We start from the raw sequence: 14,731 nt of genomic DNA on the forward strand, positions 1-14,731 counted from the left end.
CCCCCCAAATAAAACCCCAAACAAACCAGGAAGTTTTTTAAAAGGCATTCAAAAGCCTTCCCACGTTTAACTTAGCTCAGAAAAGACTTGTCTGTCTGAATCACTTTCTTAAGGACAAATATTGGCAACCTGAAGTAAGGCAAGGTCCTGCCCTATGGAAGAATGGTAATTATTTACCATTGGTAGGATTGCTAGTTTTTCTGTGCAAATATTCATGGAAAGAAGAGAGTTGCATTTCTCAGGATGTTAATTATTCTAGACAAAATCATTGTTCCTAAGGATTTTGGTTCCTCTTTACAGCAACCTCTGGAAGCTGCACCCTCATAGTAAAGAATTTCTTCCTTATATATAATCTAAATCTACCCTTTTTCAGTTTAAAGCCATCACCCCTTCTATTAAACCCCTCACTAAACACCCTTGTAAAAAAAACTGTCTCCAGCTTTTTTATTGGCTTGTGGTTCCAGTGTTAGAGTTGTGTACTGACTTCATTCAGGTCTCCTTTCTCTATTCCTTCACTATGTTCCTTTGGTTTAGAACACGTAACACTGAGATCAGGACATGAATTCTTTTAATGGGTGTCAGATAAGCAATGGTGAAGAGAAAGCTGTAGAAGGTAGACACCAGCTGTCTCTAAAAATGTCAGAGGGGGAGAGTAAATATATGCAATTTGTTAAATAAAGATAGAGCCAGAAGTCATTAGCTTAGTGTTATTAGTGTAGCTAATTAGTGAGAATGGGTTTTTGTTGATAGTCTCTTAGGCAGTCCATTTTGCTAGCCAGGCTGTCAGTGTTTTGCTCAGAACAATAACGCCATGCTTTTCAGTGACATTTAGTGGGTATGAATGATGATGCGTGTTGACTCATGCCTGTACATCTAAATAATAAACATTTTCAGTTTTTTACATCAGACTATATACAGTTTGGTCCTTTGCTTCTACCACACAGAAAGCTTGACACTGTTTGGCTGGGGGCTTCTTGTAACCCTTGTTGGAGTGCGTTTTTGGGAGACACCTGTGCGGTTGGACTCACATAGTATTGGCACATAGGAAGGAAAACTAGGCATAGATTTGTGGAGGGAAAAAGTTGTTCCTGAGGACTCAAAATCAATACTATGCACATATCAGGAGTGTAATCTGGACTGTGTTCCGTTTGGTCCCCGTGGACTGCTCCCTCTCAGAGCAGTTCAGGTGCACTTCTGGAGAACATCTTCAGTTTGAGTCCAGTTCATGTATTCACAGATTGTTCCACATCATAAAGCTAAATATGATGAGTGTGGAAGAAAACTTCACTCCTGCCCTAACCAAAAATGTTACTATAAAGGTAGCCTCATTAGCCTTGGATGTTTATGTACCTGTCTCCAAATATATTTTATAGTGTGCCATTAGAGTTTTATATTGTGCCCATCTCATTAGACATGCCAATGTTACAGCCCTGCAGGACACATTAAATGATATTCTGCTGTTTAAAAAAGAGCTAAGCATTTTAGTCATCTATTTTTAACCCACTGTAGTAGACAATAAAAAAACCAAACCCCAGTGGGCAAAGATGCCAGTTAATTTGCCTGGGATGTGGGAAACCACATTTGAAATGCTTTGCTCAGTTTCTTCTCAGTTGTTATTTTTGAAGGTTGTATTTGTGGATTGTTATGGGGCCAATGGTCAACACTGATAACCTAATAGTAGTATGCAAATGTGTATGCCTTAAAAACAATCAAGCAGGAAACCCTAGCATGGATCATAGTGTCACAGGACTAACTCTCATGGGATTACGTTCATCCACACTGGTTGAGGACAGAAGCTGAATGCTACACAAAGAAAGCCATAACTGTGTCGAGAGAATCCTAATGTATGGATGAAGCTGTTCTAAGTGGACTACATCCATAGACGCTATATTAAACGAATTCCCTCTTTTCCTTTTACATTTATGGCCACCAGAGGTTTTGCTGTCATTGTGACATTAGGAAACACCCATTACACTTTATTCTGGCAAAACTGTAATCTAGACCTGGACATATCTGTACAGTCTGCATTGCCTTTAGAGGCAGCACCACCCTTCTTACTCTCTGTAGTGAAGGTTACAGAGAATGATGATGCCTGATGGACCTGCAAGACTTAATAGAGAATGCCTTTGCTGCAAACACTCTCAAACTTCCCATGAAACAGAAACCATATATTAAAGACTCCAAATTCTCTGAATTTCTTAAAGTTTGATGACTTTTTGGTCACTTCCAGAAGATGTGGTTTTTTGTTTCTATTACCGTCTGGTGAGGTAGTCAGCCTGATAAAAGGACTCCAAAATAACAACTCTGCTTATCCTAGCTGGCTGGCTACATCCTTCTCAGAGTCAGAGTTTCTGTGTCAGACATACAGAATGAGGGTCCAAGAAAATCTGATTATGGAGGAGTTCTCTCCTTCCACATGTAAATGATCCTTGACCATACTGCAGGATGCAGATTGGCAAGACATGTGATAAACACTACTGGTAGGTCTGCAGGGTTTCATTACTGGTGAACTGCTTTGTGCAGGGTCTTTGAGGATTTAGCCTGGGAGATGCTGGTTTTCCAAAGCTGGTGGAATGCGCTGTCTGAAAGGGACAGGGATGTGCACAAGAGAGTGGGTAAACTGTTGTCCAAATGTGAGTCTGTGCTGCTTTATGTGTTCTGCTTTGTCTGGATATAAAGCCCTAATTTTTACCCACCAGATATTGACTTTGTTCCAGTGAAATAAATATAATTCAGGATGTTAGGCCCTGTTTTACATTGGTAGGTCTATTCATCTTGGCAACGTATAGCCCCTCATTATTATTGTTCATTAAACTAATATAATGAAACCTAAAAGTGGAACTACCCATGTATACCCATTGTGTATTAAGGAAAACAGGCCTCTGTGGATTCAACTTAGATAGACTGTGTGAATAGATCTGCTTGCTAAGACATTCAAACTTTTATTAAACACAAAGTGCAACATGCAGGTCTGGGGCACAGATCCTCAGCTGAAGCTCATTGGTAGTATTCAATTTAAGTCGGAGAAAGTGCTTTGCTTTACACCATCCTCTCTATTAGAGGAGGAAAATATGTTAATTAAAAATCTGTCATGAGCAGCTTGTGATATTTGCTTCTAGCCATAGGGTGTGTGCAGTTCAACTGCCATTCTTGCATAAATTGCCATCAAAAATGTCTCGCTGTACTGCGCACTGTTATTATAAGCCTTTGTAAATCAGTGTCTGATTTATTTTTAATGGGACTTCATTTAAAAGTAACATTCATGCTTTAGTCAATGCAGAAGCATGACTTCTGTGCATTTTAGAAAATCATTACTAGCAGGTACTGTTAAGGAGGTTAATTTCAGATATATTGTCTGTATATATAATAAGCTAAGCCATTTCTAAAAAGAAAAAATTATGTTGGTGTAGCTCTAAAAACCATCTCTGAGAAAATCCACTTTAAATCAAGCAATACAGCATGTTTCTGAAGTAGTGATGTTAACTCCTTAATTAAGCAAAGAAAACCAAACCACACCTTCTCCCCCCCCCCCAAAAAAGACAAAAACAAATCAAAAACCAAACCCAAAACAAAAAAGACCAAAGGCCCTCTCAAAAAACAGCACAAAAATTCCACATGGTATCCTGGTTTGATTGCCTTAAAAATATATTGTAATTATGTTATCAGCTAAAATAATTAAATATCTAAAGGTCAAATTAAACTTTATATGAACCTAGTAGGATCTAGCTTGAAATATATTCCTTTCGATTTTACTGTAGCTGCTTCTGCAGTAAGAAACTGTGTAAAGTCATCAGAACAAGGCTTTAAATTAGGATAGATTAACTCAAATTGCACTGTTTAGAAGTATTCACATGTGAAGAAAATTTATAATAGAAATAGACTTTTTTCTGATTTTAATTGAAGTTATTTTACACAGAAAGAGAAGCTAGGAAATCCTTGAAGGACAGCAGATTGACACACTCTCATTTCCAAAAATGGCTGCTGCCAGTCAAAAGGGATGTCAGAGACGGATTTTATTAAAGGAATCCAATAATTACCCAGCACAACATTAACTCGTATGAAATTGTAAGAAAAAGGAAATAGAAAAGATCAGTTAGTTCATTGCATCATCAAAAATTGTGAAACTTATATTTCCTCTGAGTTGCACTATGGTACTGTACTAAGCCGGGGGTGTTTTATACTAATGAATTAGAATGTTCCTGAGTGGAGCTGTTTTACAGAGTAAAACAAATTATCACTTCAGTTCTAGTCCTGAATATATCTATTGTTGCTGAAAACAACCAAAAATATACTGAGTTGCTGAAGGCAACTCCAATCCTGAAGAGTTGGAATATAGCTGTAAATATTTTAACTATGTTTTCTTCAAACTATAGCACTTACTCCTATGACAAGGTTGTACTATTCATTAGTAATACAAGCAGAAGTTGCCATTTTATTGGCATGTTTTACTCGAAGCCAACATAGGACAATCCTTTAGGACAGAACAGGTATAACTCAAAACTGACCTCTTTATGTCACTGGCATGGAGAAGGATTCACTTGAAATGCGATGCCTCAGGCACTTTTTTCATGGACACCAAGGAGAACACAGAAGCAGTGATGTCTTTTTTTCATCCTGAAATGTCAAAATATAAATATAGCTTGAAATTGAGAAACACTGGACTAGTTTCCTTCACTAAGTTTCTTCATTCCTTTTTTTAGTCCCTGACCTGAAGATCCAAGTTCTTACTGCTTAAAGGTCAAACAAGGGTATAGGGGATGACATAACTCCGTGAGTTCTCCCTGGTGGCTTATAGGTATGACACCTTGTTCACACTGGGAGAGTAGTTTGTTTACAAAACTGTAGGGTTGAATGTCATCATATCTGTAAGATCGTATTGGCTCAGCCATTTAGATGTATATTTGCATGTTCTTTTTTGTTGGTTTTTGGTTGGTTGTTTTTTTTCCTGAAAACCTTCATTTGAATAAATTAATTCATTAATACAGTAATAACCAGTGTGAAGTAGGAAGCTGAGGTTTGCCATTTGATATACCATAGATGTTCAGGTAAAGCTTGGATAAATAAAGCAGTTGTTCTGCTCCCCTTTGCTGTGTAATCTGTTATGGTTGATAGGCCATCTATTTTTCATCCAAGGAGAATTATTAAGGTTTCATGTTTGACTGGGAAGGCTCCTGAGAAAAGGAGAGGGAGGATGCTGTGTTTAGTGTGCCTCATTGATAGGCATGAGGAGGTGTTATCTTAAATTTGCCCTCTTCAGCTCCTCTTTGGCCCATTGCCTTGTGTCAGAGAGGACAAATTAAAGACAACACCTCCACTGACATATTACCTCGTGCAAAGAGGCTGGCTTGGTCAAGACCTCACAGCTTTGTCACACCGTTTAGAAAGCAGTTAGAAGTATTACTGCTAAGGTTACTTACACAATGACAATTGTGGAAAGTCTCAGATCATTTTACATCCAAATCTATATAGGTATGATCTGTTTAAATGTGTCTGTTTAAATCCAAAGTGTTAAAATGCTAGTAAAGCTCATTCCCAGCTGTTTGCATACAACTGTACATGAAGAAGAATACACGGAGCAACTAGTGATTTTATTCTTTTTTCAATTATTAATGTTTGCAATTGAGAAATGTTCCATGCTTTGCTCTTCAACATGTAATAGATTACTGTTGATAATGCATTTTTTGTATGCATGAATTGCTCTTAAAGGCGTATGATATCATAGCTGCTTGTCATCTGTATACATCAATCACATCATGACTAGGTTAATCATAGTTGACCTGCAGTATTGATTAGTCACGCAGGAGTGGATATTGAGTATATCAAGGCATCATTGTTTTGAAATTGTTGCTATAATGACAATATCACAATATACTTCTGTAATTTCCCACAGATGACGCGCATAGCAGATGAGACTTAATTTTAGTCATTTCTATATATTCATCTTATAGTGTTCTGTTATGTATATTTTCTATATATTTATGCTTCAGATCAAACCATGCCTGCTTTGCTAACTTCCTTAGTGATGCTACTCACCTGTATAAGTGATTACAGTAGGACTGGTGTAATAATACCTACAAAATATCTGTTCCCTTTGTCCTAAACAAGGTATGATTGAGATTATACCCCAGAGCAGCTGTGTGCCTTAAAGAGATATTAGAATCAAGGAAACTCTCATCTGAAGTTTGAATGCTGAAATCCTGACATCTGAATTCCTGAATCATAGGATATTTAGGGTTGGGAAGGACCTTAAGATCATCAAGTTCCAACCCTCCTATGGAAAGGGACACGGACACCTCACACTAAACCATATCACCCAAGGCCTCGTCCAACCTGGTCTTGAACGCTGCCAGAGTCTTGAATACCCTATGATCTTGAATACCCTATGATTCTTAGGAAATATCCTATGGTCTTGAATATCCTATGATTCTTAGGAAAGGCCAGTAGGAGCTGAGGAAAGGTAAATCTAAAAAAGAAAGTGTTGTGGAGTTTGTTACAGAAGTGAAGATTAAATGTGTCTTCATATGCAAAATTCATACTTATGTTAAGTATTATATGGAAATTTGCTATTGAAATATCAGAATGTGAAATAATCTAAATTTAATGCTAAATAAATGGACATGATGCTTTTTTTATTCTTTCTTGATTATGAGTCTAGGTTGTCACAGAGTCAGTTTTAAAATGCTGAGTTTGTTTTGCCTTCTGAGTTTGCACAGACTGAGAATTCTGGGTAGATATGTCTAATAGGCTTTAATTAGTTTTTCCCCAAATGAAAAACAATAGGACTGTTGATATTCTTCTGTTAGATATCAATGTATGATGTGGTTTTACTATAGCATAAATTAAAAGACTCATAGTGGTAAAAAGAAATCAAGCTTACTAGTAAATATTAATCCAAGTTATTTTAAGATAAATGTATTTATGAAATTCACTGTTTTACTAATAAGAAATATGTGATTGAATACATATGCTGAAAAATGCATTAGTGCACCTGCCAAAATGTTCGTTCTCCTCAGGAAGGCAAATAAACTACAAATGCATAATAAAGATTAACATTTCTTCTACTTCAGTAACTGTTAGTTGAATTATAATGGTTGAGACCATGAACACAGAAAGGAACGAAATTTTTACCTGCTATGCAATGAAAGGCCTTGGTAAGAATCAGAGAGGTACAATGTATCCAAAATTACCTATTATTATTATATTCAACTGGCTGAAATTTATACTAAATTTTTATTCATAAACTAAAACAAGATGGAAAAAAAAAAAACAAGTATCTTGAGCTAATGCTGTTACAGTGTGCTTGCTTGTTTCTTTATGACCATTATGCAAAACCCACTCTAGGAATATGGGTCTAAAGGGAATATTCAGATTCCTGAATCCACATCCCCTACAGTAGCAGATCCAACAGCGTGAGTAAATGTATGTGGCAGTTGCCTATGCAAGTTGTATCATAAACACAGTTGAGGTTTTAAACAGCTGTTAAAATGCATTAGATTAAAAAAGAAATCAAGAAAATAGTATGTTTTCACTAAGGATTTTATCCATCAGGTTAGTGATTTGAATAGCTAAAGGCATAATTCGTCTTTGCTTAAATTTATACAGGTAACATAGTTATGTTGTTCACATTATTAAAGATCTTACCTGCAGATTGAAAATACAGGTCATGTCTGATACAGTCCATCCATGGTGCCTATCCTGTGAGTGTACATCAACCTGAATCATTCCAACATTTGAGAGCCGAGGCTCTAAGCAGCTTAGCAAATCCTTCTTTGTCTGCTTTGTGCTAAAATTATCAAATTGTTTTCTTGGATTTGCTGATGAATGTAAATCCAATAAGAGAGTGTCATAAGAGCTATTAAGGTGATTTCTAAACCTCCTGATTAGTACATCCTTGTGCTTTCACAACTATAGTAGAATGGCAAGGAACATATTTTGCTGCCAGATAGATGGATGTTTTTGATGCTGTTGTCAGTAAAACAGTATGTTTGTTGAAATGGGCTCTTACACACTTATCTAGGAAACAAGAACATCAATTCTGCAGCTTGACACCTACATGAAGCATAATGGGGTCACCATTGTCTGAAAGATGAAATACGTCACAGAAGTTTCTTTCGTGGTAGCATTTTTCCTGTTTGGCAAATCTCCTTGATGATTTGAAGCCATCCAAGATGTCATCTCAGGTCTGAATAACTGACTAATGCTGTGAATGAATTGGAGAAGACATAGAAGAAGAATGAGAGACATAAGAAGAATTCGAGAAGAAGGCTTGGATAAAGTCCACTTTGTCTAGCCTACACCACTATCCAATAAATAGAAAACACCAAGATTCTCGGAATCTGTGTTTGCTGCTAAAAAGGTAGCTGGCGGTTTGGGTCAAAACCCTGGAATTTGTGTAAGGGGGCATGTAATTGTAGAGAGATATCAGAATTTGAGGTATCGTGAAAGAAAAACTAAAACAAATGAGGAAGTATGCACATTTTGGTTGTTTGGTAGAGGAAAATTGGACCTAGCATCTTAGAGTAGTAGAGCACTTCATTACATATTATAGCAATTTTTTTTCTTTACAGTCATGAAATTCCTCCCATGACAAACTCTCAAAATGATGACAAATCATTACCAAGCTGACTTATTGCCTCCAGCAGACAAATTATAGCTCTGAGACTGCAGTCCAGGGCTCACTGAGCTCAGCAGAAGGATTTCCACTTATTTCAGCACTCCTCTACAATGGGCACTATATTCATGGAAATGGTATTTAATGCAGATGGGTTGCTGTTATAACACAAGCTGTGCACACATACTTCATGTGGACTGTGTGGAAACGCAATTAACTATTTTCTTTAATAGAGCAATATTTTTTGCTTTGGTTAGCCATTCAATAATGTCACGCAATGGAAGTGTAGAGCCATTTTTTCTACTATTGGGTTCATTATTTGTATTTCCTTGCTCTGTAATACAAGCTGAGTTTTCTAAGCCTGTGTGACTGCGATTTCTCTGTTAGTGAAAGTAGTGTAATAGTCCCAGGCATGCACCCATTGGCATGCTATTTACACTTCACCTAAACCTTGATTCTGCTGACATCCCAGAGATGTGGCTTGCAACCTTGAGGTTGCAGTATAGCCACAGGAGCCAGACCATGCTAAAAATTACAGACATTTCTCTTCTGAAATCAGTACCTAGCTAGTTCTCCACTAGCAGTGCATTAATACAATTCCTGACCTCTGATTTCAATGGTCTGCAAGAAACCCATTGCTTTTAATTCAGTTTTAAAAGCTGTATTGTCCCTTTATTTGCATCTTTGTCCAAGGGAGTCAGGACAATAATGAATTTGCATTTCTGGTTATTTAGCGTTTTGCTGAGTTTGGATGCATTTGAAAACAAAAATCATTAGGGAAATTATCCAGCTGTTAGGTGCGGAGACACCTGAATTGGTCCCTCATGGACCAGCTAAGGCAGCATACTACTAGAAAGCAATTCTTCATGCAAACTGAGAGACTCCCCCTGTGGAGGAAGATCAGAACTGCTGGGAGTAACGTGAAGCCCCATCTTGGTGTTTCAGCTCTCTGCTACTTAAGAAAGGAAGAGGTGTATTTGTTTCCCTACCAGTACTGGAAGATACACATTAAAGGCACTTGCCATCCAGGTTTACCAAGGAGAAGTAATTGCTTAAGTGAATAATTGCACTATTTTCCAGAAAAAATGAACTTTGCATCATAAGGTGAAAGGAAACAAGGATTATGAGCACTTGCAAGGCCTCTTCCATACATTAGTTATCTTCTGCTGAGAAAAATGTATAACTTCCATCTTTAGGGCGATTTGACAGCCCTCTGAGCATTGGAGATTGAAGAGGAGGGATGGTATATGATCACTGCAGTCAGTGAACACATAATTTATACAGTTGGAAGTGTCTGATTGTAAACTTCCCTTTTACAGCTCTGTTTGGTAATGTCACTCATAATGCCATATTAGGTGTTCTTTAGCAGACTTTCAGTCATATGCTTGTCTTCGCACTATAGACTTCCAAAGCAAATGTATGCTTTAGCTGCCTGAACTTTCTGGTTGTTCTCTCTCTTATCTAATTGTTAGCATTTTAAGGCTGTCCATCAGGGTTATAGCTGTATCACCTGCCTATGTACATATAATGTATATATAACTGCTAGTAAGAAAAACCTTATAATGGGACTTAAAAGTCTGTTCAAATTGTAGTTAGGTAATGAGTAAGGCATATGTTGTATGTCTTTAGCATCTTTGTTCTGTAGCTGTCTGGAAATGCAAATGGATTTCAGAGCTGAGCCTCTCTCCTGACAGAGCTGAAGCTACTGTTCCAGGGGTAGCTTGGCCAGCAGAGCCATCTGCTGTCAACTCAATACAGCAGTACAGCCCTTCTGGCCCTGCTGCTTTCTGCTTGTTTGTAAGCACTTACTCGGAAGTGGCAGCAAATTCGTTGCTAGAGGAAGGATGCTTCATCAAGTAGTTGCCTGCCATACTGAAATGGATGCTTGTCCAACTCTGGAGAGCTCTGTGCAGGTGGAGGTAGTAACAGGGAGTATTCACAAATCCACCACCAATCATCTAGAAGTTTTATGAGGTTCTGTTTGTTATCGTAATAAAATTAGTAACAAATTAGTATTCATGGTTTTGGCAGGTTGGTTTGGAATGCAGGAGAGGTGGACAGTATTAAGGATCCATGTCTGTAATGTTTGTGCTCTTCTCTTTCATGGTTCAGTCTCTCTTCACTATTTTTGCTTCCCTGTGACAGTTTGCCTACAGTAACTCCTTTGTGTGGCCTCATATTTGGCAGCACATTGTTATTCTCATGAATCCTGCCAGTCCTGAAAAGGTACACCCATGTGACTGAGGAGCAGCTATTAACCGCAGGAACACAGGAACCGCTAGAACCCAACAGAATTCTGCTATATTTTGTCCCTAATCCTCGCCCAGTGCTAGGGGTTTTAAAGGAAACATAAATACTGTGCTGGTTTTAGGTTATCTAGCCATATCCCCTTCCTTTTTAAAAACAGAATAAGCAAAAGAGCAGTCTGTGGCTTTCTTCTCAACTAATACTTCTCAAAGTTTTGAGAGCAAGATATAATAGATTTTGTTGCTTCCTTACATAGTTTTTGTGCAGTTAAAAATGTGCTAGATTTACCCTGCATGGTTACTGTGAGCTATGTCAAGGGTAGAGCTGAATGCATCTTTTACAGCACAACTGTTATGACTTTAGATGACATAGTAAGAAAAGTTTGACTTAGTGATCATCAGTTTATGCCTCAAAGCATGAGAGGTGGTGGAATTTCTTGACAACAGTGAAATAGTTCTGTGTGATTTGTTGTCACAGTTATGCTTTTGCAAACATAAATCAGAATTCACATCTAATCAAGTGTTGAAAACCTGAGAGTGAGTCCACAGCTTCTTGATTGTTAATTATTGTAAACAAAAAAAAACATAGATAGAGATCTAAGTACTTATAGTGAATCTCAAGCAATCCTGCCTTTGGTCTTAATTAGCACGTGTAATTTTTTTTGTAACTTCTTTTATAACCTTTGGCTGCAGAGCATTTCTTGTTATTTCTAGAAAATACTTTTTTTGTTACAGCCAGGATTGCTGCATGTAGCTTACATCTATTTTTTAAAGTTTTGGTTTTTTTTAATAATCTTTGTATGGTCAAGATGATCATGGAATCATAGAATGATTGGGTTGGAAAGGACCTTAAGATCATCTAGTTCCAACCCCACTACCACAGATGCCTCACACTAGACCATGTCCCCCAAGGCTCTGTCCAACCTGGCCTTGGACACTGCCAGGGATGGAGCATTCATAGCTTCCTAACTCTATCCGAGTGCCTCACCACAATGTTGTAAAAGCAGCTAGGTACAATGGCGGAAAATAATTCTTTTTCTGTTAAACACCATCTGCAGGTGTAAGTCTGCCTCTTTTTTTTTTTTCCTTCCTGCCAGTATATTGCATGAATACATTTATATTTCAAGGCAATCTCTGTGGTTAAATGAAAATAAATTAGTTAGGTCAGATTTTTCAGGATATATAAATAGCTGAGCTAGGCTGGTAACCTTCCAGTGTTGACCCTGTGCAATCAGAGGGTGTTGGGGGAATAGCTAAAACCGCTTCATCTTCCTGGATAATCCTCCCTACAATGTTGCAGAGGAAATCAAGTAAACAACTAGAAGTAAACTCCAGTCTTTGATACCTGATGGAAAATTCCAACAGTTGTGGTTTAGAACAAATTCTGACCTGTCTACAGACTCTTAATATCTGTAGTGAATTTGATTACAAAACCTTGCTTAATTGCAGCTTAAGTCTTCTGTCATTGTGATTCCCACTCATATAAGGGGAATGCTAGCTGTTTAAACACTGGTCACCTAATTTTAATATATTATTCTTAGATGGCAAGTCTGAAATAAGTCTACATATACACACATATATGCATATATATATATATATTAAAAAAAAAATTTGCCCTACTGACTATATCCACCCTCTATATATCCTCCTTACTGATACAAATCTAGTTGTTTTGAGGATTTTCTGTAGATTTTTCACTGGTAAGAAATTCAACCCTATGTGTATTCCCTTTCAATCTCTAGGTTGTCTTTGTTATGCTGATGATTAAGAAAGTACGTGTTTCTTCATCTTAAAACAGTTTCCGAAAACAATTCTCTTTTATCCCACCAAGTTTAACAATTATAATGGTTTGTGGGTGGGAATTCAAAAATAGAAGCCTCAGCCTTTTGGTTTTTTAGAACTATTCTGAATAGCCGGAGAGCATAGCTGAACAGCAGTAATCTTGTGAAAAGCTTAACAATTCACAGGGGAGTAATAATATCTCAAATTTTACTTAATTAACAGAATTCCCTAATCTGAAAAATGCTGTCTTATCCTAATTAAGATGTTCTTTTATAAAAGAACTAAAGAGCTTTTGCTGTAAACCCTGAGGTGAGAAAGCCACCAGACGTTTAGGGACTTTTTTATTTTCCTTTTTTTTTCTGGAGGCGAGTTCTCAGTCAATATTGAAAAAATATCTCACATGATAAATCCTGTAGGGGAAAATGGAGTTTCAAAGTATTGTTTCTCTCCATTTATTTCACCATGGCCAAATTTTATCACAGAGCATAGCAGGACCCCCAGACAATTGTAGTCTGTCACTCAGATCTGGGATGTGGTTGTAAGTAGGAATCAACATAACTGAAATGAGCGGGAGAGAAACAGGAGTATAACCTGATGGACCAGAGATCTCAGAGATGATTACAACTGCCTGCTTCTCATCCCATGGCATTTTACTGTGACTATAATATTCTGATACATACAGTATGTGAAGACGATCGCTTGAGAGAGAGATTTGGTTTGAGCTGGGAGTAGATGAAGTATAAATCAATTCAAAAGTTAATAGAGAAAAAGTGAAATTAATACAGCTGTGCTTGGGGCATTTGTTACTGTCAGCAAAGCTGTGTGCACTGGTGTCACATGAGGGTAATCTGCTTTGTGCTTTTGTATTATCTGGAGAATAATCTTGCAGAATGATACCGTGGAGGTTTTGATTGACTTTTCCTGACTGCATGATATTCAAACCAGTCATTTAAGCAAAATCTTTTGTTTTGAAACAGCAGCAAAAATAACAAAGCTATTGCTTGTGACCTGTTTGCAGTATTTGTATGGGTGGTGGTATGCCCTAGGCCAAGTGAACTGCAGGGCTGGATGTACCCCATCACTGGGGTATCTCCTAGTTTAGATCTGCAATTTTCACACCACACTATGTGATTCTTAAAAGCAATATGGCCATTGGATCAGCTGCTGCCTTGCTGCAGCATTTCTGTGCTACTGTGAGCATTTCCCACTATTTAAGATCTTTGAACTGAATGCAAGTAATCAATTGTCAACATCAGTTGATCGCACAGGCTTATGAGTAATGATTGGGTGTTATTTTGGAAGAAATACTCTTGTTGAAATCAATTTTGGAGTAATAACATAATTTGGGAGTGGTGCAGCAGCTGCTACACTAATTCTATTGGCCTATGCATAGAGATTAGAGTAGACTACGATTTTTCTTTCAAAGTTCAGGAACTGTTAATAACCTTAACCACTGTAGGCCAGGCAGGGGTCAGGTAGTTAATACTAAGAAAAGCTGTTAGTATGAAGTTGCTCCTTGATTCACAGTGGCTGTTAGTAGGAGGAGGTTTCAGGTTTCTACTTATTAAAAAACATATTTCTGAACCTATTTTATCTGTAACAAGTACAAGATACTAAAAGTGTAATAAAATGCATCTTCTTCATGTAGAAGGGAGGTGGCCCTAGTAAAAGAATGTAACTGAACCTCTGGATGATGTCTTGGTGATGAACTGAAAATCATATAGCATAATCATATTGTATAGTGTAACTACACCAGAAGCATAGTTATGTTTTATAGGAAAGGAAAATAGAGAATGGAAATGAAAAGTAATAGTAGAATCTGCTGTCTAGGTAAGTAGAAAAACTTCTGGCATTTGCAGGGAAAGTAGTGATGTATTTCTAAGAATTTTGGCACTAATTGGTACTGTCTGAATGTAAATTTTAAAATTATGATTAATGAGTGCTAAACTTCCTGGTGGTAAACATGATGTTCTGAATGTGCAGCTTGTTTAAAATGCCATGGTTTCATGGAAACATGAAGCAATCCTGCCAGGGACCTGCTTAATGTAACTGTAAATGAAGCATTATATTAATGGGCATTTGCTCTATTTAA

At 37.4% G+C, this 14,731-nt stretch overlaps 1 protein-coding gene across 10 annotated transcripts in view; it reads left to right on the forward strand.

Annotated features, from left to right (window-relative positions):
• Positions 1-14,731, forward strand: part of JAKMIP1 (janus kinase and microtubule interacting protein 1) — a 139,965-nt gene that overhangs the window by 119,144 nt on the left and 6,090 nt on the right. The window lies entirely within an intron of this gene.

This window comes from Pezoporus flaviventris, unplaced genomic scaffold (genome assembly GCF_033815535.1).
Source record: "Pezoporus flaviventris isolate CSIRO_AGI_PZ_B2104156 unplaced genomic scaffold, CSIRO_AGI_Pfla_v1 ptg000002l, whole genome shotgun sequence".
NCBI classification, from domain to species: Eukaryota; Metazoa; Chordata; class Aves; order Psittaciformes; family Psittacidae; genus Pezoporus; species Pezoporus flaviventris.